General features: G+C 45.6%; 1 long non-coding RNA gene across 3 annotated transcripts in view; it reads left to right on the forward strand.

The window, feature by feature from the left end:
• Window positions 1-12,523: 12,523 nt before the first annotated feature.
• Window positions 12,524-24,331, forward strand: part of LOC126644059 (uncharacterized) — a 77,424-nt gene continuing 65,616 nt past the window's right edge. For all 3 annotated transcript variants that reach the window (XR_007629846.1, XR_007629847.1, XR_007629845.1), the window contains exons 1-3: window positions 12,524-12,618; window positions 17,997-18,073; window positions 18,297-18,401. This is a non-coding gene — a long non-coding RNA (uncharacterized LOC126644059). The remainder of the gene's footprint in view (window positions 12,619-17,996; window positions 18,074-18,296; window positions 18,402-24,331) is intronic.

The following is a 24,331-nucleotide window of genomic DNA, read 5'->3' on the forward strand; positions in this document are numbered from 1 at the left end:
TCCTGTCCCCTGAGTTCATCTGGTCCAGACAGATGGTGGTTAATTCACTTAACACTGAACTGAAATGGTGAAGGACTTCCTTAGGATTTTATTTCGTTTACAGAGGGATCTCAGTGCAGACAACCCTCTGAGCTCAGGGATGGGGCTGATTTGAGCAGAAGCCCTTGAGTACCACAAATATCCTTCCTTCCCCTTTTACAGCTTCTTCTAATGCTCCTCAGGTCCCCTTTGGTTCAGTATCTTCCACATTCTTTAGAATTAAGAATTAGCCTTGCTGATGTGTTTCCCTGTTCCAGTGGCACTGGAGGCAGATTATTGCAGCCTCTTTGAAAAGTTGGAGAAGGAACACAAAAGCAGAGCTTGCTTTTCATCAGACTTGCATATCTCCTCCTTTGGCTCTGATAAGCGAGTCATCTACAACCATAACAGCTGATATGGATACCAAATAATGCTTAGAATATAATTTATATTCTCATTATAGTCCTTATTAAAAAAATGCAGATTGTGACAAAGGGCTCTAACTAATTGAAAATTATGCTATTTTGCAATCACTTGATATTCTTCACTAGGATAGAAATGTCCTTATTATTCCTTGACCAGCATCGATCCAGGACCTTTGCTCTTGTTGGGATTGAAGCAGCTGAGATGTGGATGTGGTGGCACTGCTGTGGCTCTTCTTTGTGACCATGGCAGCAATTTAAAAAAGAGATTTAGAAACCTACTCTGTTCTTAAAAATAACACCTGCTTCAGCTCAGAAGATGGCGTTAATTTGAGGCAATTAATTCCCATGGCTTTCAAAGTTTTTTACTTTCTGTTGATATAGAGCTTAATAACTTACCCCCCTGTTGTGCTTGGTGTCTTCTACACGTGTAGGAATAGAAATAATAAGCCCTGGCTAGTTATGCAATGGGTCAGAGGGACTGGGGGATAATTTTGCAGGTTGTATTTGTTCCCTGTGCTGTGTTTTGTTTGGGCAGAGGTGAAAAGTTTCCATGTCCCAGATCTTGGGGGTCTGCTCAGTCCTTCTGCCCTGTTGTCCTGTTTTAATTTGGCTTGGAGCTCCTCCTCATCAGCTCTTCTCCAGGAAACTGAAATTTATGGCAGCCCCAGGTGCCCAGTGTTTGTAGGTTCATGGCCAGTGGCACAACAAACTGCTGCATGGAGGTGCTTTGACTTTGTCCCAGGCACAGAAGCATCAGTGCAGATTTTAAGGAAAAAAGAATAAATCACAGAAATGCCCCCTGCACAACGAGTCTGTGAGAAGGGAAAGACCCATATCCCATTTTGGGCTCAGGTACCTTCAGCTGCAGGAGGTGGAAGGAGCTGGGAAAACAAGTCCTGAAGTAATTTCTTTCCTCTGCTTAAAAGGCAGAGAGAGGGGTTACTCATTCTGATATAACTCCAAGTTGTCTCTATTTGCACATATGAAGTGGCTTTATTTGCTGAGGTTGTTATTTTGGGTCGGTGCTGCCTTTATCTACAAACACAATGGTAATTTCTATATAAATGGGAGGCACAGCAGTGTCTGTGGGAATGAGCAGATCCTGGATCCTGCAGAGTGACAGCAGCCTCACCATTTGTAGCCCTGACTCCTGCCACATGAAGGGCCCTTACCAGCACTCCTGTGTGCTGGGGATGGTGGAGTTGGGCCCACAAGATTATGTCACAAAATAGAAAACACCCGACCCTACACCAGCTGTAATGGCATAATAGGATAAGTGCGAGGGAGAAACAGCAGGATATAATAGGTACTCAGCTGCCTCAGAGATGGGGCCTCTGTATTTACCTGGATAGGAGAAAGCTGGAAAACTAGGGCAGCATCAGAACACAGTGTAAGTGCTCCAGGAGGTGGTTGTGGATGAGCTGAAAACGCAGCGATACGGGATGTTATATAATAAATAATAACAATAATATCTGTGCTTCGTCCTGCTCAGCCTTGAAATGCTTCACCCAGCTGCTTTGCAGAGCTCACAGGGGCGGTGGGGCCTCTTTGGTGTTGGATTTCCTAATTCCTTCTCTTCTCCTGCCCTATAAAAGCCTCTGTGTGGTGTTGTTTTGTGCTTTATTATGTCTGGAGTGTAGAGGAGCTTTCATCTACCAGAAATGTGCGTGAATGATCAACAGCAGCCATCATTTGTGATATTTCCCATCCCTGGAAGTGTCCAGCTTGGATGTTGGAGCAACCTGGGCTGGTGGAAGGCTTCCCTACCCAGGGCAGGGGGTGGAACTGGATAACCTTTGAGGTTCCTTCCAACCAGAATCACTCTGGGATTCTGTGAGTGGAACTGATGGGGAAACAGGAAATCAAATGGGGGAAATCCCAACACTCCTTGAAATCCCAGCACTCCTTTCCTTCTCCTCCTGACAGCAGAGCTCCATCCCACGCACTCTGGCTCCCACAGGAGGGGTTTTGCTGCAGGTTGCAGAAATCTGTCTTTTTTTTTTGTGATGGTAGCAGGCTTTGGTGTTGAAGTGTATAATCTTTCAGGCCAAGACATGACTTTCTGGCACTCATTAACATAGTTAAGCTGTGCTTTCTATGCCCCTCTTTGATGTAGACTCATGGCTTTGTGGCTTATCTACGTTCCTAATTTCACTTTTAACTTATTTGCTGACTTGGGTGAAGATCCTCCCGCTTAAGTGATGAGTCATTTTTCGCTTGCAGGAAAAATTTGCATTTATTTTTTTCCACAGAGGCACTTAGGAACAGGTTAAATGAACCATTTAGATGATTGAGAGAGAGAGAGATGCCAGGGAAAGTGGTAATGGGTGCTGTGGTGCTGTTCTGTTACTCTTTGATTCAGATTGCTGCTATTCAGTTAATTCCTCAGATGTGGATTGCTGAGCAGTGCCTCCCTCTGCATTCCCTCCCTTCCCCTGTGTTTCTTGGGCTGAACTGGTTGGAATTCACTGGTGGTTTTTAACTGCAGGTTTCCCCTGCAGTGCTGTGCCCTCTAACAATAAAATTCACATTATAGTTCCAGGAATTGTCAAGGTGGACTGAACTGTTGAACGTGTACAGAAGGGATGCACATAGGAATCTTTAAAAATAAAAGATGAGGTGTCAAAAAGTAGAAAATGAAACTTTTCAATGTATTTTTTTGTAAACTTTCCCAACTGGAGCAAAAATTTCAAACACAGTATGAAATACAATAAATTTCAGGATTTTTAGAACATTTTCAAGGGGTTTATAATCTTTCCACGGCTTTGTGAGATTTATTAAGGGAAAAACAATTTGAATTTTTTTTTTTTCCCAATATTCCAAGATGAAATCATTGTGCTGAATTACAGGTGGCCACACAGGTTACAAAGGCAGGAGCTGAGGGGCATAATCTGACTCGGAATCCAAAGTAAGAACTGTTTGGGGATGGTAGTTAGGACATCACCTGCCAGTTTGGAATGAGAAGCTGAAATAACTGAGCCATTTTGATGGTGCAAAATCATCTCCATGCCCTCCCAAGGAGGGAGAGAAGGACCTGAGATATCAGTTAGCAGGAGTTTGATGCTTCCTCGAGCTGTAGGTAACTCCCAGTCAGTGATGTGTTAATAATTGGGTTAAACCATATCACAATTCCTCTCACGTAAATGCAGGCTCTTGCCTGGCCTAAATTACTGCAATATCAGGCTCTGTCCTATTTTACTCCTGGAAAAGCATCCCAAAGGTGGGATGCAGAGGTGCTGTCCTGCCTTACAAAGGGGAAACTGAGGCACGACCCCACCAAGGTTAAGCAGAGCTTAAGAATGAGGACCCTTCCAAATTTTAAGGTCAAACCTTCCTGGAGGCACAGTTTGCAACATCTGTACCGTGCCTGGTTGCTGATGGGTGATTTGGGTGGGGATGTATCGCTTGCCTGTGTGAGAACACCACACACCTCAATGCACAGGCAGCATTTTAGGAATCCACTTCAGCGAGGGAGTGGTTTGGAAGTGGGGCTTGTTATTAAACAGCCTCTTTGCGTGGGCACTGTGTGTGTGTGTAATTCTAAAAACCCAAGGTCTCCTTGCTCTCCTCCCATTCCAGCTCTCTAAAAAAAAAAAAACCGGGATAACAAACATCCATATTCAAACCTGCCTTGAAAAGACGTCTCCCAGCAGCTGTGGGAACCTCAGCCCGCCGGTGCCGACGTGTCACATGATGGGCTTCAATCAGATTGAGCCCGTTTTAACTGCATTTGCACTGATTTGCTCCATCTCGAGTTATTTAGCATTATTGATTCCTCTTGACTTCCCCGGTGCATTAGTTGCCGTTGACCCTGGCATCTTGCTGGAGCAGACTGGCCCGTCATGTGATACTGTCTGGCTTTGTCCTTGTTCCCAGTCAATTCCTGTTTTACTCAGCAGATGTCTTTTGTTCCCGACAAAGATTGCTCATCCCATTGTCCCGGGTGTGCCCCGGCCAGCCTGGGGTCCAGCCTGGGCTCCCGGGTCCCAGCCCTTCCCAGCCAGACTCTCCCCCTCCTTCCCCCAGACTCTGAACACCAGAAGGAGCCTGGTTTGCTTTTCCTTTCCTTTTCTTTCTTTTTTTTTTTTTTTTTTCTTCTCCCCAGGGGTCTGGCTGGATTATTTCTGAAGCTGCTTTCTTTCTTCTGTGAAAGTAAGCCAGGGAAAATAGGTTTAATTTTTTTTGGTTGGGGTTCTTGGGAAGCACCTGGCCCCCACCTTGACTAAATCAGCATCCATCCCTCCTTGGCTTTGATTTAAATCTGGCCCACAGTATCCAAAGGGATTGTTTGGGTTTGGTTTTTTTTTTGTTTTTCTCATGGCATGGACCTGATTAGAAGGGATGGGGGAAAAAGTTATGGATTATGACAGGGATTTGTGTGGCAGCCTACAGGATTTGAGTGCCTGATCCACTCCTCCCTTGTGCCAGAATCTGCTAAATTCACCATTCCTGCTCTTCAGATCCCAAAAGATAAATCCCTGTAAACCAAAGCAGAGCTCTCTCTGTCAGTAGGACTGCAGTGCTTGGGGTCCCTTTAGGGCACTGAGGTACCTTGGGGGTTCACTGCTCCAGTGAGCATTTTGGGATGCTGGAAAAACAGGGATCTGGCAATTGCACAATGTCCTGGAATGTCTGAGGGAGGGAAATGGGGATAGGGGCAGGTGATGGGCAGCAGAGAGGGAGTGAGGCTCATCTCAGCCAGCCCACTGCCTAAAGGGTAGCTTGTGAGACTGCAGCCTGGGGCAGGAAAAGCTAATCAATTCTTAATGCTCTCCTAATGACTTTAGAGTTCAAGGTTTTCCTTTGAATTCCAAGGTTTTAGCTCCAGTGGTTCAATTTTAGGCTTTTTCTGCTTGTGGGGTACGTGAAGTCTGGGCCAGTCCAGTGCTTGGGTTCTCCCCCACTTCAGGCAGGGCTGATAAACCTTCTGCTCGGTCTCTCTGTGTGCATTTTCTCTCCCAAAAGTGAAGAAAAAGATGCCTGGATGTGATCTGTGCCCCAGCTCACTGCAGCCAGGCTGTTTGTCAGCATTGTGCTGCTTCATTGCAACTTGGTGTGTGGAACCTCAATCAGGTCCATAAAAGCTGCTCAGAGGCCCATTATTTTCCATTATTGTTCCTTTTTGTACCATTATTACTTTTTCTCAGGAACCAAATATTTTTTTTCTTTCTAATTTAGCGTGGTTTAACTTAAACCCACACTTTTCCTACTCAACCCACCATAAATTACCCTGTTGCCACCTCACCTCGCTGACTGCAGCTTTGTTCACATGGCACGGGGATTCTTGGAAAGGAGGGGATATTTTATTTCTGTCACCGGCGGGAATTAGAGTGGAGAAAGGGCAAATTTAAATTAATAAAAAGACCTGTTAGAGGAAAACTGCTTCTGGTGGCAAAACTCACCTTTTGGTCAGTCCTGTATGTGATCCCCCTCTTCTGGTTGTCTGTGGAATTGGATATGGAGGGACGTGTAGAGTAGCACAGACAATGGGATTTTGGCAAATTGGATCGTTTTCATTATGCTGGTGAAAGACCTTTGGAATTATGGTGCAAAATGGAATTTTGCCGTGGATTGGGTTGACCCTGGAGTGAATCTTTTGCTGGTGTTGATGTGCTCGGGGCAGGAGCTGCCTGGGGTCTGTGTGAAGCTCAGCTCAGCTATATTTGGCCTGACTATTTTTAGAGTGTCTTGCAGGAATGGCACTGGAGGAGACTGATTCTCCCTCGTCTGGCACCTGGAGCCTGTGAGGGGTCAAGGTGTGAAATGCTGCCCTTGTGGTTTGATGGGGCTTTAATTTCTCTCTGTCTCCATAAAAATCCTGCTGGGAAGGAGGCAGTTCAGAGCCAATCCCAGAGCATCCTCAGGAGGGCTTGTGCGAGGCAGGAGCAGACAACAGGCAGAACAAAAATCACATCAGGTGCCTGGTCTGTCTGCCACGGATGGTCCTGATGGTTAAGAACAAATCCATCATGGAATGTGGGGTGAGGAGGGGAAGTGGAGCCTCTGGGCTGGAAGTATTGCAGTATTTCTCTGGGTACAGGTGCCATGATTTTATTTGGCTCAAAGCAGAGGTTAGGGCTAAGCAGCCACCTTTACATCCCTATCCCAATTTATATCCATATTCCAGCTTCATCTCCCAGAAGCTGAATCAAATCATAAAGGGCACTGAGGTACAAACGTGTTCCCAACTAATTGTCCAACATCTGCCATCTTGCTCCGTGGTATTCCCCTTCCTTTCTGCAGCACTAATCACACTGGAGTTCATAACCTCTTCACAGACATTTTGAAGGAGGCAGGAAAATATTCTGGGGAAGGTATTGAATTACAGACTGGGTTTGGATGGAAGGAGAGAGCTAAAAGGGAAGAGAGATCCCATAATGCCCTCCCCCTTCCCAGCTTAAGGAAGCAACATTCCCTCACTGCTACCCATCCTTTCCAGGGAGAGCAATGAGATGAGCAGTTTTCTCTCTTCTTTTGTCCCTCCTGGGCTCAATTTACTGCAATTCCTGGTTGCACATGGCACAAATGATTGAGCGTGGATGTTGAACCCGCTGTTGCATATAAAATGAGCCAGAGAATCTTCCTGGAGCCTGGATTCTTCTAGAACAGAAAAAATATCCTCTCTTTCCTAGGGCAGGAGAAAATCCTGACCCTGAAATGGAGCCTTATGATAGAAGAAGGTTTCTTCTGGCTCTGTCTGTGTGCTCCTGTCACATGTGGAAGTGTCAGACAGAAGTTGGTTTCACAGTTGTGTCAACTGGGGGAGACACATTTTCCTTAATGGAGTGGGAGACGATATCTGAGAGATGTAAATGCCAAAGCATCCAGAACGCTGCAAGGCAACTTTGTCCCTTGTGTCCAACAGAAGTGCCCTCTTGGCCCCGGGTGGGAGGAACCGGCCGTGGGCTACAGGTTGATAAACGATTTGGGCTCAGGGCGGTGAGACCATGTCACGAGCGGGTTTCAAGTCACCTCCGTGCTTCTCCTCCTCCCCTCCCTCTTGCTGTTTGCAACCTAAATATTGAACCCTGTGCAGCACAGCGGGGCCTCTGGGAAATGCCACAGTGCCAGGAGCACTTGTGTGACCCCCGGTGCTGAACCCGCTGCTCTTAAACCAGGTGCCCCTTTACCTGGGAAAGGGCAGAGTCAAAACACCCCGCAGGAGCCGCCTGCTTGGAACCCTGGGCTCTGCCCTAATGGATCCACCCTCCCTGGCTGCCAGAAAGTTCCCAAGGAGTAATAAATTCGCTCTGGCTCTGCACTGAATGCAGAATTGATCAGGCTGCAGGAGCCGGGGGGAATCAATCCCAGCCGTGGGCGGCGCAGTCCGGGTGTGCCCAACACATCCATTGGCTCCCTGGCCCTGCCTCCTCCTGCTCTGGCCTGTGCCTGCCACGGCAAAAAATTGATTTTTTTTTTTATGAAACCAAAAGGTGAACCGTGGCATCAGGCAGTTCAGAGCCATCTGTCTTGTCAGGGCTCCTGTCGGAGGGACGGTTGTTTGGAATTATCCGTTAACGAAGAGCAGCCAAAGATCTTTCCTTGTGTGCCAGAGAAATTGCCCTTTGTGGTTTTCCCCCCCTCCAAAAATCCCTCTTTCCCCACAGGTTCTCATTCCCTTAAGTCAGCACACACAGCACATCCAGTTGCACGTGTGTTGCTCACGTGTTTTCTTGCCACAACCTGCTGAATCATTCCCAAAAAAATCATTCCCAAGCACCTGCAACTGCCCCCCTCTCCCCCCAGAAGAATTGCAGCTTCCCAGAGCCAGGGATGCCACCAGAGATGTCCCTTCAACAACTGACCCAGTGCAATAATCCCCTGGAAGAAAGCAGCAGATGCTGAGTCATCACCCAGCACTTTTGTACCACTGTGTTCCCCCAAAAAAGCTGGGAATGGGTTGGCTTTCCTGAGCTGGGGAAGGAGGGGAGGACAGCAGGGTATCCAGAAATACAGGGGGCAGAGTTGAAGTAGTTTTGGTAGCCTCAGCAGTTATGTTTTTCAGCACTGGTATGTCTTTGAGTGTATGTGTGTGTATATATATATATATGTATATATTTATTTTTATAGCTTTTCCCCTTGTATTTTTCATTTCAATCTGACTCAGTTCCTGGTTTTTTTGCTTGTCTTGGTTTATTTTTACATCCTGCTGCAGTCTGCAGGCAGGTCCTCAGCTCAGAGGGCACGTCAGAATCGTGCCACATAAACTGCTCTGGAGTTAAAAGAAAAAGAGGGATCACATTATATTCGCTATACCTTGAAGAAATCGGATTTTTTTGGGGGAAAGATTCAACTCCCCAGCCTGCAAACCCTGCTGTTTGGCTTTCCAAGGGGCGAGAGCTGCATCTTCCCTTTCTCATCCCAACCCTGTCTCATTGGAGAGCCTCTGCTTCGAGATCACAAAGCCCCCCCAACCCTCTTCCATCCCCGAAGAATCAACCAACCCAAACTAATACTTTAATGACTCCTTTTCCTCCCAAGGAAACAAATTCAGGCACACACACACACACACACATGCATGAACAACAAAAAAAAAAAAGCTTTTTTTTTTTTTTTTTAAGAAAAAAAAAGAAGCTGGAGGCTGAGGAGGGACCTCGTCTGGTCAATGAAAGAAAGAGACGGATGTCTGGTGCCATGGCAATGGAGCAGGGATTACTTTGCACTGGAAAATAGGTTCTTTTTTTTTTTTTTTTTTTTTTTTCCCCCCTTTTTTTTTTTTTTTCCTTTTTTTTTTTTTTTTTTTTCTCAGGCAGCTAAGAGTTGTCACCGAGTCTGAGAGGCCCATTTAGAGGAAAACGAGCCTCTGAGGAGAATTGAATGCTTGCTTTCAGCGGCTGCTGCTTGAACAGTCTGCTTTGCTTTTTTTGGGGGCAAGGCAGGAGGCAAACACCCAGATTTGTTTAGAGCTTTCCCAATCCCTCTGTGTGTGTGTGTGGATACATAGCCATAAAAACGAGAGTGATTTGGGCTGGTAGGAACATGCATTTAGTAACAAAACTGAGCAAACACCTAATTGAAAAAAGCTCTTTAACCTGAGCAGATCTATGGGATGTGATAAATTGGAATTTATCACTTCACAGTGTCTGATTTGGGGTGCATTTTGCATTTTATTACCATTAGGCTGGATTTCGACTGAGGTTGATGAATTCAATTTAATGCAGGTCAAGACATTTTGTGACAGAAGGTATTTTTTTGTGGAAAAGGTTGATTTGAGGAGATTTTTCTCTGCGAGCAGTTTGAGTTTTGTGCTGCTTCCTTCCCACCCCCAATTCGGAATGTTGGGGGTAGGGTGGTTTTTTTAGGGTTATTTTGTTGTGTTTTTTTTGTTTGTGTTTTGTTTTGTTTTGTTTTGTTTTGGGGTTTTTGTGTGGTTTTTTTTTTGTTTTTGTTAATTAGGGATTTTTTGTTTTGTTTTGGTTTTTTTTTTTGGAGGGGGGCTCTGTTTCAGTGTGGTTGTTTTGTTTTTTGGTTTGGTTTTTATTTTTTTTTGAAACATGCTACAAAGTTTCAAACTGAAGACAATATTTTGCTCAAGCCCACGTTGTTTGGAAAATTCATCTTATTTCTGTAAACGTTTAACAAAGAAATTGGCCAATGGAAACGTTCTGGAGTGATGCTCTTTTTTTTTGCTTGTTTTTCTTTTTTTTTTTTTTTAAACTACCTTTTGAATTTCTGAACTTTTTATGTATTTTGGCGCTTTTAAAAATTTTTTTATTTTTATTTTTCCTTTTTTTTATTACAATTTTTGATACCTCTTGGGGTGAAGGAAAGGCTTCTTGCAAATGTCTACCAGCCAAGAGATGAAGGTGTTCTCTGATCTTTGAATCATCCACCTCCCAGCCTCCAGACAAGGAGGTACCAAGTAGACTATTTAAAGCAGGTAAAATGGAATAAAAAGACCTTTATGTGACTTTTTCTGGGCTGCTGGAGGGGTTCCCAGGTGACACTTGGGATCCCCTTAGTGGCTTTTGCCTCTCTGCTGAATTCCCCTCAATTTACCACCCCAGAGAATGAGGATGGTAAATAGAAACCAGGAGTTCATTCCCCTGCAACCTGTTCTGAGCCTTCCCCCACGGATTTTGAGGGAATTGGGTTGAATTCTACCATTTTAAGGCCTAGGCAATGTATTAATTCTGCAATCTGGGCTTCTGGGTCGTTTAGGCACCCATTTCACTGACATCAACAGCGGCACAAGTTGCAAAATATTTACTTTCTGCTGACATTCTTTGTTTTACCACAGTAAAACTGCCTTAATATATGAGCCAAAATACGGTTTTAAGACATGTTAATCTTATTCTATACATGCCCTGCCTTTTGCATAGGAGGGCCACATGAAAGCCTTGAAATGCCACTGGAATATTTTGTGCTCTCTGTGCTTTCTGGGCTGGGTGGATGTTATAAGCTCTGTTGTTGTAAATGGTACGTGTCTCCTTTCTCTCCTGTCTGGAATGAAAAATAGCTCCTCTCTTTGATCTTCCCCTCATTTGCTAAAAAGTAACCAAAAATAATCCTTTTTTTTTTTTTATGTTGGGGGTAGGTGGTGAAATGTTTAAGGATTTAGGGGGGAAAAAAAAAAGTGACCCTCCTTTTCAGTGCTTACTAACTGTGAAACATAAAATCTCTGTCCAGGTAAAAAAATTTGAGTTGTCATGGCAACAGCAGGATGGCTATTTATTTTTGGATTTCCATTTTCACTGATTTATTTAACACATTGGCAATCCATTTATAATGAAGAGGAATTCAAGAGGGTTTTTTGTTTGTTTCTGGCTGGGTTTATGCTAAGCCAAGCTCGGGTTACTTTTCACCAGAGAAAATAAGCAAAGATAAAAAGGGGTAAATAAAAAGGAAACCCTGTGGCTTTCTGGGGGCTTCCTTGTAGGCAAATATGGGTGCTGGGTGGTGCAGGGGAGAGTGAAACCGTGACTGACTTGTTTATTTTATGTCTTTTAGAAGAACCTTAGTGCTGGAAAACAGAACAAAGGTTCAAGCCCAGCTGTGAGGCACAGGAGCCCCAGATGTTCACCTCCACCTGCCCTTGCCTGCATGCACAGGCTGCCAAAAACAGGTCAGCAGGGCCACTGGAAGGGGCTCCACTGCTCCACCTCCTTGCAGAAATCAGGGAATGCCTCAAAGCCACGGGGAAAAAAAAAAAATCCCTATTTCTCATTTTGGCAGTGAGCTCTCTGTGCTCAGTGCAGTTCAGAGGCTCAGATTTGTCTGCTCTCTGCAGGGTTTACGTCCAACCAACGCCTGGGCCAGGGCTTGGAAGGATCCACAGAGCAGCCCAAACACCCTCCATCCCAAAGTGATGTAAATGGCCTTGCCTGGTTTTGGGGGGTTTGTGCTAAAATGGGCTGGGCTCTGTTTTCAGCAGGGAGTTGTTTGCAAGCTCAGGTGTGGCAGGAGCCCCTTGGCCAGTCTGGAAGGTTTTGTGGGGGATGATTTGATCCATCCCTGGATGCACAGCCAGCTTTGGATCCAAGCAAGCAGGCACCCCCAAATCAGGGATTTTCAGAGCTTACAGCAGTGTCAGTGCAGCTGGGCAACAGTGAAATGCACCAAAACACCCCCAAATTCCTATAACTTGTGAATTCCTCTGTCTCTCCCTCCATGGAGTTTCAATTTCAGTGCATGCCTTCAAAATCCCACCAAATTTACCTGCCAGAGGAACCAAATCAAGCTTCAACCTTTGGTGACTCTTGAAAGCATCAGAAGATCGGGAAGTTTGGGGCAGGTTTTCGGAAGCAAGTGGTGAAATCCAAGTGGAATCACCCAGGGAGAGCAAACCCAGCAGATTTTCTGCTGCAGAACCTGTCTGGGAGCACAAAGTCTCTGCCTGGCTCTTCTCCCAGCCTGTCCCCCTCTGCAATCACTCTGCAGGTCGGTCCCTCTCTGGGATTTTGTTTTTCCTCTGATGGCTTTGGGTGACTGAGATTGAGATGGCTTTAAAAGAACCAGTATTGATGACACATTTTGTAAAGCTCAGTGAAAATTGTGAGCCTGGCAAGATACTGAGAGAAACCTTCAATCATTTTCTTCTGTTGTTGCTGTTTGGGGGCGTCAGTTTGTGCTGTTTCCAAAACAGGAGGGCAGCGGCTGACCAGAGGAAGTGTTGCACTTTCTGGCCAAACCTGTGAATTTGTGAAGCATGGGCTTGGTTTTGGATCAGGAAAAGGTAAGGTTTTAACCTGTGTGTCAGTTACAAAAAAAAAAATTAAAAATCAAGTGTTGTTTCTGGCTGGGATTTGGAGAGTCCTGTCCATCAGTCACTGGTGCTTCCCCCATTTCTCCTGGTGGAGCATCAAACTGTCTTTGGGGACTGAGAGCGGGGGGAAGGGTGGGAAAACCCAAGAAATCAACTTCCAGACATAAATACAATATGGACAAGTCATAAACATTATTAAAGCAAGTCTATCCCTGCAGGGCAGGTTTTTCCTCATAATGCTTTCCTGATTGCGCTTCCGCAGAGCTGGGGGAGTGAATAGTGGGCTGATTATCCATGGACCACGATCTACATGAGTGCAAAACTGTTCCCTTTGTATGTGAGCAGAGAACTTTGCATATTCCCTGCAAGGGAATAGCCATCCTGCTTCTTATTGCCCCCTTCAGATTCACAGTGGGCCTGATCCCAAACACGGCGACGTCAATGGGATTCTTTGTCTGGACCCTTCTTGTGTCCCACATTACCATTGCAAAACCTGCCCTGTTTGTCATCTTAAATATACAGGCCATAAATGGGCCTGGCATTGACATGGGGTGTGATCACACCCCACACCGATTCATCAAACCCTTTGGTAGGTCCATGGATAGGCAAAGGGGAAAAAAAACCCACCAGTTAAAAAAATGACTCTGTGACTTATTAACAGAATTGTCTCTGATTGCTGTTTCTTAAAATAATCAAAACCCTTGAGAGAAATCCAAGTCTTTTTCCACCATGCTTTCTTGGAGCCTGACTCCAGTTGTGCAGCTCACCTGGAGCACCATGGAATAATCTGAATTGGATATTCCCAAAAACATCCAAAGTCCCAGTGGCTTTGTCAAAGATTTCATGTTCAGTGTGGCACTGGGAGAGCCCAAGTGGGATCTGTGGGCAAGAGTCAGAAGGAATTTGATGTTGTATAAAGATGGATGTCAGCAAGAACATCCCATAAAAGGCCACTTTATGCCTGATACAGTCAGAGGAGCAAAGACTTTTAAAGCAGATGCAAAAGGTGCAGCAGTTTCATTATTCAATTATGACAGAGCTTTTCCCAACAACTTAATGAACATTCATTTGCAATGTATTAAACCACTTTTCCTGTTAAATGTAAAGATCAGTGCTAGGAGCTATACATTGTGCAAGATAATTGCACCGTGTAATTCTGGTGCTTCAACAATTTATACTGAAATATTGATGGATATGTTCCAACATTCTTCTTTCCTCTTTTTTTTTTTTTTAACCCACAAGCATATTTCATAATCTTTTAAATATCTCTCCCCTGAAAACTTTAATGTAAAGCACAAATCCTCTTATGCAATAGAAGTTTAATGCATCTGGGTACTGCAAACCAAACAAAAGCTCTTCAGGCCCATTTTTATTTTCAGAAATAAAAGATGCTGTTAACATAAGTTATTGTAAATGTGAATTTATGAGGAACGTGCCACAGCAGAAGGGCATGACTAAGGAAGAGTTAAGTAAGTGTTCCTGGAATTTGCCACAGTGTGAGAGAACTTTCAAGGCGGTTTCTGTTTCTGCTGGTGTGGGTTTGTTACTCCACGGAGCACATTGTGCTATGGGCTTTCTCTGTTTACTTGCAGAGTTCTCTCTCCTACCTTTGTCTGACAGTTTTATCTTTCTTTTGCTGCATCTTTCTTGCTCTGTAGCTCTGACCCATCCCTGGAAGTGTCCAAGGCCAGGCTGGGTGGAGCTCTGAGCAACCTGGGATAGTGGAAGGTGTCCCTGCCCATGGCAGGGAGTGGAACTGGATGGGCTTTAAGATCCATTCCAACCCAAACCACTCTGGATTCTGTGAAAATGCCACATTTAGGCTCAGATCTGTTTTCTGACCCTGACTTGGACTGGAGCCTTTGCCATCCCAGCTGAGAACTTGGCCCCTTTGGACCAGCAGCTTCTCCGTTCCAGGAATATCATTTAAGGTCCCTTCCAACCCAAACCATCCTGTGATTCTGTGCTTCCTGAATCCCATCCCATCTGCTGAAGATTTAAGCAAGGCTTGTACAGGCAACAATTCTGAGCCCTGCTAGTTGTCCCCAGCCCTGTCCTGGGAAGTCCCCTGGCTGACAATGAGCCATAGATCAGCCTTTCCTCCCTTCAGCCCTTGGCTCCCTCACCAAGCCCAGGAGATGGATGCTCGCTGTGAGAATGGTGCTGACATTTGCTCGCCAGGGATTGGCATGGGACCATCACTTCATGTCCTAGAGGTCCCCAGGAAGAACCAGATGCTAATGAGTGCCAGGCCATTAGAGGCCTGGCTTGCACTCCAGCTCCAGTGTCCTAAACTCCCTGTCCTGAGCCCATTATCCACTGTAGCTGCTGGGGATTGCTGCAGCCTGCCCTGTCAGCAGAGATGTTGTTGCACAACCAGCCAGTGACCACCCAGGGCTATTCTCTTTAGGCTGGATGCCATCTTTTCTGGGCAAGTGTACAGATCATGTCTTGAGCTGTGCCAGACACACTGTTTGTGGTTCATTTCTGCTCATGAGCCTGGCTGAACAAAAAAGGAGATATAGATATATATTTATATCTGTCCCAGCGGTGTTCACGTCCAATCTGACACCCGGTAGATGGCCCTTGGGGATTCTAACGAGGCACCCACTGCTGTACAGCGTGTTTTGGCAACCAGGAGGGGTGGCAAATCCCATGCCTGTCTTTCTTCTGCGAGTCTTCGTGTTTCTTTTTGGCACATCCCATGCAACGAAGAACAAGATGCAAGTACTGCCAAGGCTTCTTGTAGAATAGATGACATTTATATTGTTATGCAGTTTGCTGATCTAAACATACCATTGCCTTGCCTTGATAGCCCAGGGCAAGTGCTAATCAGCTTGTTTTGTGGGCACCATGCCATCTGAAAGGGGGGACACAAATAGAGACAGTGTGTGCATCATCCACGAGCGTTGCGAGAACACGATTCCCAGCTGAGAGCATCGAAATGTGTCGGTCTCCTGAGCATGTTGGCATGGAAAAGAGAAGTGACAGCGTTAAATGGAATGGGTTTGGAATAAATTAAGGTTATATTCCTTAGCTGCTTCAAGTTTTCATTATATAGGTCACGTTGTCAAGTGGTAAACAGGCATGGCTGTGCTGAAAGCAGTGGGGTCACCCAATCTGAGCTGCTGAGCGTCTGACCCCGTGTGGCTGCTCCCCACTAGGAACTTTCCTTCTCATTTTGCCCTCTGGGGCATCATGAAAGGAGCTTTATTCTCAAAGGTAACGTGAGATGTTGAGTTTGGGTTCCTGTGTTCTCTTCACAGCTGTGTCGCTCACGCTCGGTGCTGGGCAGTTTGCCCTCTGTGGGTGTGGAACAGCACTTTGATTTGATCAGTGTTTTAGTTCTAAGGGCTTTAATCAAGGTTTGCTGGGATGGCAGGAGTGGTGGAAGGGTTCACTTGGAGTGCTGCAATGGATGGGTGGATGGATGTGGCTCTCATACAGAGATGTCCATGAACACCAGAGGGGGTTGTGTTTTGTGCCAAGGAGTTGATGGTAAAAGAGGAGAAATGTTTCAGAGGAAAACTATTGTTTAGGGAACACTGATTTGCATGACTGAATGTTTTCACTTCAGCTGATAGTTAAAAATGGATTCTTAAGCTAAGCCACAGTTTAGTGTACCAAGGAGCAGCAGTCAGGGTTGGGATCAAGGTGGGAAGGCTCACAAAGAGCGTGTCGTGGTGGGCATCTCCTCTGAACCACCTGACTGAGAGGAAGAGCTGAATGAAGCTGCCTCAAACAACTGGGAAAAAAAGTCTTCTGTCACTGCAGCAAAGGAAATTGTGATTAGAGGAGAACCCCCAAACTGGGGGAGTGGTGCAGCCCTGGACCAGGTGCTTGGCCAGGCTGTGGGATCTCCATTCCTGAGGATTTTCAGAGCTCCCGTGGCCTCCAGCAGATTCCATTTTGAGGTTGGCCATGTCTGGAGTAGAAGGATGACTTAGGTGACTTCCAGGCATCTTTGACACGCTCTCCATGAAATGCTGTTTTCCTACAAACCCCTGTGACTCTCATGAGTGTTTCCTGAATTAGCACGGACGAGGTGAAGCCTCTCCATCCTCATCCTCACTCCCAGCAGCACCTGAAGTGCACTCAGTGCCATCTCCCAACCTTCATCTGGGTGTTTTATTGCACGTCCCTTCCCTCTTTCTGTGCTTATTTGCTGGGTTGTTTCTCCCTCAGATTGGGGTTTTTATGGCTGTGTTCTAGGAAAACACGCTCTGGGGGTATTACATACCAACAATTACACTTGAAAAGCCCTGAAGATGGACTGGAAGTGGATACTTGCACGGAACAACAGGGGACTTTGGATGTGCAAGTAGAACTCTATAAGAGCTGGCTTGAGTTCACTGGGGTAATCTGGCCCTTATCCCAGGCTTTTTGAAAGATAATCATCGTTCCAAGAGAGGTTTTCATTGACTATAGCATACACTTTATATTTCACTGTGTAATGGAACCTTCCATACACTCAAGGAAAACAATTTACAGAGCTAATTGCTGAACTCTGCAGATATAATCCTTTAAATGGGTTATGTTAGATAAGAGTTTATGTTAAAAAAGAAGAAATGTTCCAGAGGAAAATTATTGTTTAGGGAACATTGATTTGCATGAATTATTGTTTTCACTTCAGCTGATAGTTAAAAATGGATACTTAAGCTAAGCCACATTTTGGTGTAGCATAAATGCTTCATTAGTTATGGTGTGAGCTGAAATCCATTGTTTGTTTGCTTTTTCATGTCTCCAAACTTCAGCTGGCGCTGGGTCAAACTGTGCCAAAGATTCCATTTTTTTTTTAATTATTAAAAAAACCCCAAAACAACCAACAGAAAGCCCTACATGGACTCTGAGATGGGAGGATGCCTTGGAGGTTCTCATTGTTACTTACTGATTCAGTTTAGACAATCCTCTCCACCCTCCTGTCTCAGCCTACTTATCAGGGAAATTAGGGGTGGTGTTAATGATCTCACCTGACACAGTTGTCTCTGGAATTAACTGATGAATATTTGCACAGCACAATATTTGTACAGAGGTGGTGCCATCTGTCACACACACACACACATCCCTCAGATTTAAGGGCTCCAAGGAACATTTTGGGCTTGGGAAGTCAAGGAACTCTTGCAGAACTTGGAGATTTTTTTTTTTTTGGCTGTTGTTTTTATCACTTATATTTTAATTCAGAGTGTAACCCAGGTGTCTGTACCTGCTGACAGTTGTTGTGGCTTTATTGCCCACACAGCCTGGGGTTATGGCACAAATATGTAAGAGTTCAGCACTGTTTAGAAGGTGTTAGCAATGAACTAGACAGAATGTTTGAGTTTAATTTAAATTCATTTTCTCCCCTGTAGCCGAGTGTCGGTGACAGATTGAGAGAGAAGGAGTAAAACCCAGCATTGTGTTTTAAAGCAGCCCAGTGGAACAAAGGGTATGTATGTTTGTTTTCCCTGGTCCCCTTTAATTATCCTGTAATTTCTGTGTTGTGTTACCTTGGTTGTGTTCAGAGGAAGTTCATATATATCCAAAGAGGAAGGGATTAAGGAGGATACTCAAGCTGAGGCTTTCAGAGAGCTGGGCTCTCCAGCACTCAGTGACTCAGTAAAATGTGCAGATCACATCTAATCCCACTGTGAATTTCCCTTTTTTTCCAGGATCTCTGGTGAAATCCCTCCAGTGAACTGCACAACAAAAGCTGCCATCCCCATCCCAGGTGCTCCTTCCCACTGGCAAACAGCCTAAGGAGGAGCTGTGGAGAGGTGAGATGTTCCCTCCAGTCAGCTGGAGGGATGAGCTTTTTTTGTTCCTTTCTGTTAGAAGAGTCTTGCCAGTTGTGAATCCAACTGATAATTAAGAGCTCAGAAACTTTTTAACCCGTGGATGTGTTTGTACAATATTTATACAAAAGTACTGTAAGACTGTGTGATATATTGCATAAATCCATTGCTGTTACGTGGTTACAGTGACTTTTTAACTTGGAATTGGGTGGTTGGAACTGGATGATCTTTAAGGACCGCCCCCAACCCAAATCATTCTGTGATTCTACAAAATTCCTGGATGCAAAAACGTACATTAACCAGAAAATTAGTTTCACTAAGATCATTAAAAACTCTGGGGCTTATATATTTTTTTTTTTTTAATTTTTATTTTCCACCCACCATCCTGCTCAAAAAACTGACCTGATTTTTGAAGCCCTTAATTAAGGATGTAAATTTAGTGTTAGGCAGATGCTGTCATTTCTTTTTTCCCCCTACCCCTCCAGCAAAAACCCATGTGCAATGTGCTGCCTGGGGCTCAGAAACTGGAGGATGGGCTGTCACTGAGCAGCATCTGCACAACCTGCAGCACATACCCAGGAACCTGCAGCCAGATGAGTCAGGTGTTCCATGGGCAAAGTTTAATCCCAGAGAGAAGAAGTTACAACACAGGAAGAACCCCCCCACCCCGAAAACAACAGGAATTGGTACAGTATTTGGGCAGTAAACACAGGTTAGAACAGTCTGGGTATTTGCTTTAATCCTCTCTGGTTCTATTTTGAATTGCTGAGTTCCTACTCGCTAAACCACTTTTCCTTTTTCGCTCCGTTTTACTGTGACAGAAGGAGGAGGGGATGTTTTGGTGAGCTGAAAAGTGCCACTAATTCTTGCAGGTTTCTTGAACTGAGCATTGCCACTCTGAAAGCGCTGAGAGCCTCTTCTTCCAGGATTCCCCACAGAATTCCCCACCCCTCCCACGAGGCAGGACGTGCCCCAGGGCGTGCAGGGCTTGTGCTCCTGGATGTTCGAGGGGATGAGGGAGCTTGGAGGGATGGGGTCTCAGCAGCACAGACCCAGTGAGCCCAAATATTGCCAAAAAATCAGGAGTTGAGCGTGAACAGGATGGAAAATTCCCCTGCAGTGTGGATTGATGTCCAACAGCAGAAAGGTCCAGCTTGACGCGAGGCCACTCCCCGGGAAGGGTTTGGCTTTGTGTTTGGGCTGGGTTGGGAGAGAGGTGCCTGTGCCAGTCCTTGCCTGGAAAATGCCTGATGATATTTTAGTGGTAGATGTTGCACAGCAGCTCGTGGTGGAGCAACTGAATGGTGGGGAAGAGCTGGAGATGGGTTGGATGGAGCTCTGAGCAACCTGGTCCAGTGAAAGGTGTCCCTGCCCAGGGCAGGAGGGTTTAAACAAAATGCTCTTTAAGGTCCCTACCAACCCAAACCATTCTGGGATTCTCTGATTCTATGAGTCTTGATTTTTTTTTTTTTTTAAATTATTTTTTGTTTCCTCTCAGCACAATGAAATATTCCAAGGGTGTTGGTCATGTTCTGCCATATGTTTGGGTGTGGTTTAGCAGACATTCCAGGTAGTCCATCTCAAAACATGTCCCATAGTGAAACCTCTTTCAGAGAGCAGTAAACAAATCTCACTTCTACTTCTTCATTTTATTTATTTATTTTTCTTTCCTTTTCCCTTGAGCCAAAATTTGGGAAAGTCATTTAGTGTCACCTGGGTGGCTTTTAATAGAGGCTCAGAACAAGAAGGAAAAACCCCTCTTGTGCCCACTTGTTTCTTAGGTCACGTTGCCCACAGCTCATCTCACCACTCCCAGAGAAAGTTTGTGTAAGTCCCAAAATAATTCCACGCTGCTGGCCCACAAATATTCCCATTTGGTCAGCCTTATATATAGTAATTACTGTTTAACATGGCACCACAGCTGGGCCGGGGCTTATTTTGGGTCAGGAGATATAAAAAGCTGTTTGTAATAAATAAATAAAATTACTGGGTTTGTTGCTCTGTCATTTTTAAACAAATGAGGCCAGAAACTTGTTAGTTTGCTCATTCTTTTCTCCTTGTTTCGCTTTAAGGGTCAGCATCTGTGAGAGGCTTTGGTACCAAAGGTATTTTAATGACTTAGAGAGATATATATTTATCCACATGTATTTGATATTTGTTCATATATGGATATATGTGTGGTTTGGTTGTCTTTTGCTGCTTATTTTATGGCCTAGGACAATCCTTTGGCATCAGAGAAATACGAGATGTGTTCCTGTGGTTTGGCTTTATTAATTTATTTATTAATTTATTCCAACTGCAGCAAATCTGGCAGGTCCAGGTAAATCTCGTGGGGTAGGAACTAACAGGAAGGAGAAAAGTTTGATGTCAGGGTTGGATATTTCAGAGCTTGAGTCTTTCCCACTGTTGGTTGCTTCTTGAATAAATCTGAAAGAGCTTTCCTTTTAGTTAAAAGGCTTTTATTGACCAAAAGGCTTCATTCATAGGTTCTGTCTTCTTGAGTGGTTGAAGCAGGTTTAACCCATGGTAGAAGTTCCTGTTTGAGTTTGTTTTTATCATCTTGGTTGATGCACAATTTCATGCTTTTTTTTTTTTTTTTAAAGGTAACAGGGAAAAATTCACATGGTTAGAGATAGAAAAAAAGAAATAAAGATAAGTGTAGGTTTCCTTCCAGTCCATTAATTTTCTTTCATGGAGCTCTGTACCAGTTTGAGAGCACAATTGGGAGGAATCAAAACACAGACATCTAGACCACTACATAAGATCAAGAAGAGAACAGGTTTGTTTTCCAAACTGGGTCTGATGTATTTGTCCGAAGCCATGAACGTTTCTGAGAGCTCAGAACATTCTTGCTCTTCTGCCTCAGGATGAAACTTAGGTCATGTGAACTGGGGAGAGAGCTCCCAAAATATTTGAAGCCATTTAAGTAACTGCAGCCCTAATTCAAAGTCCTTTGCCAGGAGAGGCCAAGCAGGGATTTGAACCTGATTTTTGTGAGCGCTCTTTTCTTCTCTTCCCCTCCTTTTAACTTGAAGTTCCATCTTGTATTAAAGAAACCATCCCCGTGGATTCCATAAAAAACAATTTATCCAGGTCAGACACTTACAGATTTTTTTATAACTGACCCAGTGTTTTGTGTCCGACCACCCCTTCACCCCTGAAATAAATAAATAGATTAGGGGTGGGAATTGGAAATTCCCATAAAACAATTTTGCCTGTGTTGCCTAATGATTTGTATTATTTTACAACAGTTTAGGTTATAACTCTTTCTAACTGAACCTCTGTGCAATGTGAAGGACAGAGGGCAGGGTGGGAAGATGTAGAGTTTGGGGGACAGCATCCATCCAGTGCAGTGGATGGCTTTGCTGGGTTCACTGACCTCCTGTAGCCTGTCCACATGGCTTTTAGGACCAGGCTGCAAACTGGACTGAGCTCCTTGTGCTGCCAATCACCATCTGTCCTGGACAGAAAAGGAAACACCAGCTCTTCTTCCGTGCTCCGGATGCTGAGTCACCTGTGTGGTGGAAGAAAATAGCCCAGGGGCTGCTGTTTTCACAGCCTGCCTGGGGAGGTTTCATCAGCTCTGCTGGGCTTGGGCAAGTCAAACTGCAGAGCTTTAAGCCCTGGGGCCAGTCTGTGGTTACTCACACCTCCCTGGGTGCCCCGGTGCCCGAGGTGCCCGTCACCGATGAGTAAGTTCTTGTTCACAGTTTGTTTGGAAGCCAGTGGCAATATTTGGTTGGTTTGAGTTGGTTGTTCTACTGATGCACAGCGCCTGTTTTGCTGGAAATGTGTTCCAGCTCGTCTGTCTCTTCTCTGTGTCTGGCCCCAAAGCCTGAGCTGGTCTGTGGTAGGGGTGATGAGCTGTCCCACTGCTGTGTTCACTGCCCACTACCAGGGTTTCACCAGATGAAGGAACCACTGTTCCCAAATCTCTGTGACCACTGTTGTGGCAACTGACTGTCACCAGCCATCCTGGTTCAAGCCAGGGCCACCTTCTCTGGCTTTATGGAGTGTTTCTCTACTCTCTGCCTGCCCTAGAAGGTTCCAGGTGCCTTCAGACCAAGCAACCCTTTAGAGGGGCCTCACTTATGGTGCTGTACGTGCTGTGGAACCTCTTATTTTCAGAGGTGCCTTACTGAGCACCGAGCTGGGGACACCAGTTCAAGCAGGCTGCTTGAAAGAACATTTCTCCAGGCACCTGACAGCTCAGGCAGGATGCTGCTGGTCCTTGGGTCGTGCTCCTGCAGTGCTGTGTTACCAGCCTGCCATCCATCCTCACCTCCACGGGCACGGCTCTTCCCCGCCGCTCCGAATGCAGAGACAGAGGCAGCCAGGGACTGAATGCAAATGCAGCACCACACAGCCCTGCTCCTTCCCTCCAACTATTGATTACGTGTCTGCTTTGCTCTCCCCTGGTAATAGGCCATAGGCAGGAGGCAGCAGGGCCAGGAGGAGGAGGAGGAAAACCCGTCGTGATGGTTCGATGCGGCTGTTGAGCCAATGGGAGGAGAAAGGCTGTGGATTGGGCTGGGAGAGAGCACGGGTGGGGGGACTGTCTTAGCAACAGCAGGGAGCAGCTCTGCCCCCTCCCACCCTGCAACCAGGCTGGAAAGTTCCTGATGATGTCCCTTAATGTATTTGTCTCGCCCGTGCCAAGCTTGTACGTGATCTGTGTGACTTTGCCGCGTGTGCCGGTTTATCCCTCCCCTCCACGATCCTTTGGAAAGGGTAGAAGGGAACCTTCTCTTCATCTGTCCTAACTAAAACCAACTAGTGAGCTCAAGGTAAAGGGATCAGCTGTTTGATTCGATGCTGTGCAAGCCCTGAGAACAAAAGTGAGGTTTTTGTGTTGTCTTTTTGTGGTTGGTATTTTCCTCTCGACGTCTTTCCAAGGCTGTCTGAGGTTCAAACGGAGAGTTTCTTGCCACTCTGTTGTGGCAGTGAGAGCTGGGCACCTTGGCTGTGTTCTCATCTCTGCCAGATGAATCCCTACCCTTTAAAACCACTTTGCTGGGCTCTCTGGTCTGGGAGAAAAGCTTTCTGAGTTGGGCTCTCCCTGCGACCCATGGGCTGAGAAAAGCCAGTCCAAGGCGCCCTCGTGCTTTGCCTCTTATCTGCCTTCCAGCAGGAAATGTTCCTTCTGTCTCCCTGCCTCTCTCCTGCTCAATCAATCCCTGCCTTAACCCACCAAAAATGAAAACGGCAGTTAAATTTGTCCAAGCCTTTTGAACGTTTCCTGGAGCCCAACCCTGGCTCGTTGCAGCGCTTCCCTTGCAAACGACCTTCTCTGTCCTCCTCTCACCTGCTGCCTCCCCCTGCTCGTGAGCATCCACATGTTTACCTCGGTGTTTGCATGCTGATAACAGGCACAGACCTCTGTGAGTCCTGCATCTGCCCAGACGGCGGGGACAATAATAGCAGCACCGTCGGGACCAATATATATTGGTCTTCGGAGTGTGTCCAATAATGTCTGGGTCAGGGAGCCTTTAACTGCAGTGTCAGGGAATTTAGTCAGCTGTCATCGCTTCTTAATTAAAAATAGCTGAGACTCACTTACATTCCTTTGCTGTGTGTTAGCTCATTTGTCATCTTGTCCTCTGCTCTCCTGCAAACCCCCTGAACACCTCCAGAACCAGGCAGAGGGTGGAAATTCCTGCAGCAGAGAGTGGATAAGCAGTGCCACGAGCTGCTCCACGGGTCAGGAGTTCAGCAGGATCCTCATCCCCTTTAGGATGCCTAAGCCCTCAGTATGAAATGTTCTGTATGTATTTTATATGTATATATTTATATGAACACCCCCAGGCTGTGCACAGGCATGTGTCAGGGAATAAATCAAACAGTAACTGCCCTGGCCTTACAGGAAACTTTCCTTGTGGACAAACCAACTTACATTTTTCCAGCTTGAGTTT

Source organism: Myiozetetes cayanensis, unplaced genomic scaffold (genome assembly GCF_022539395.1).
Source record: "Myiozetetes cayanensis isolate MyiCay16 unplaced genomic scaffold, myiCay2020 scf29, whole genome shotgun sequence".
Classification (NCBI taxonomy): Eukaryota; Metazoa; Chordata; class Aves; order Passeriformes; family Tyrannidae; genus Myiozetetes; species Myiozetetes cayanensis.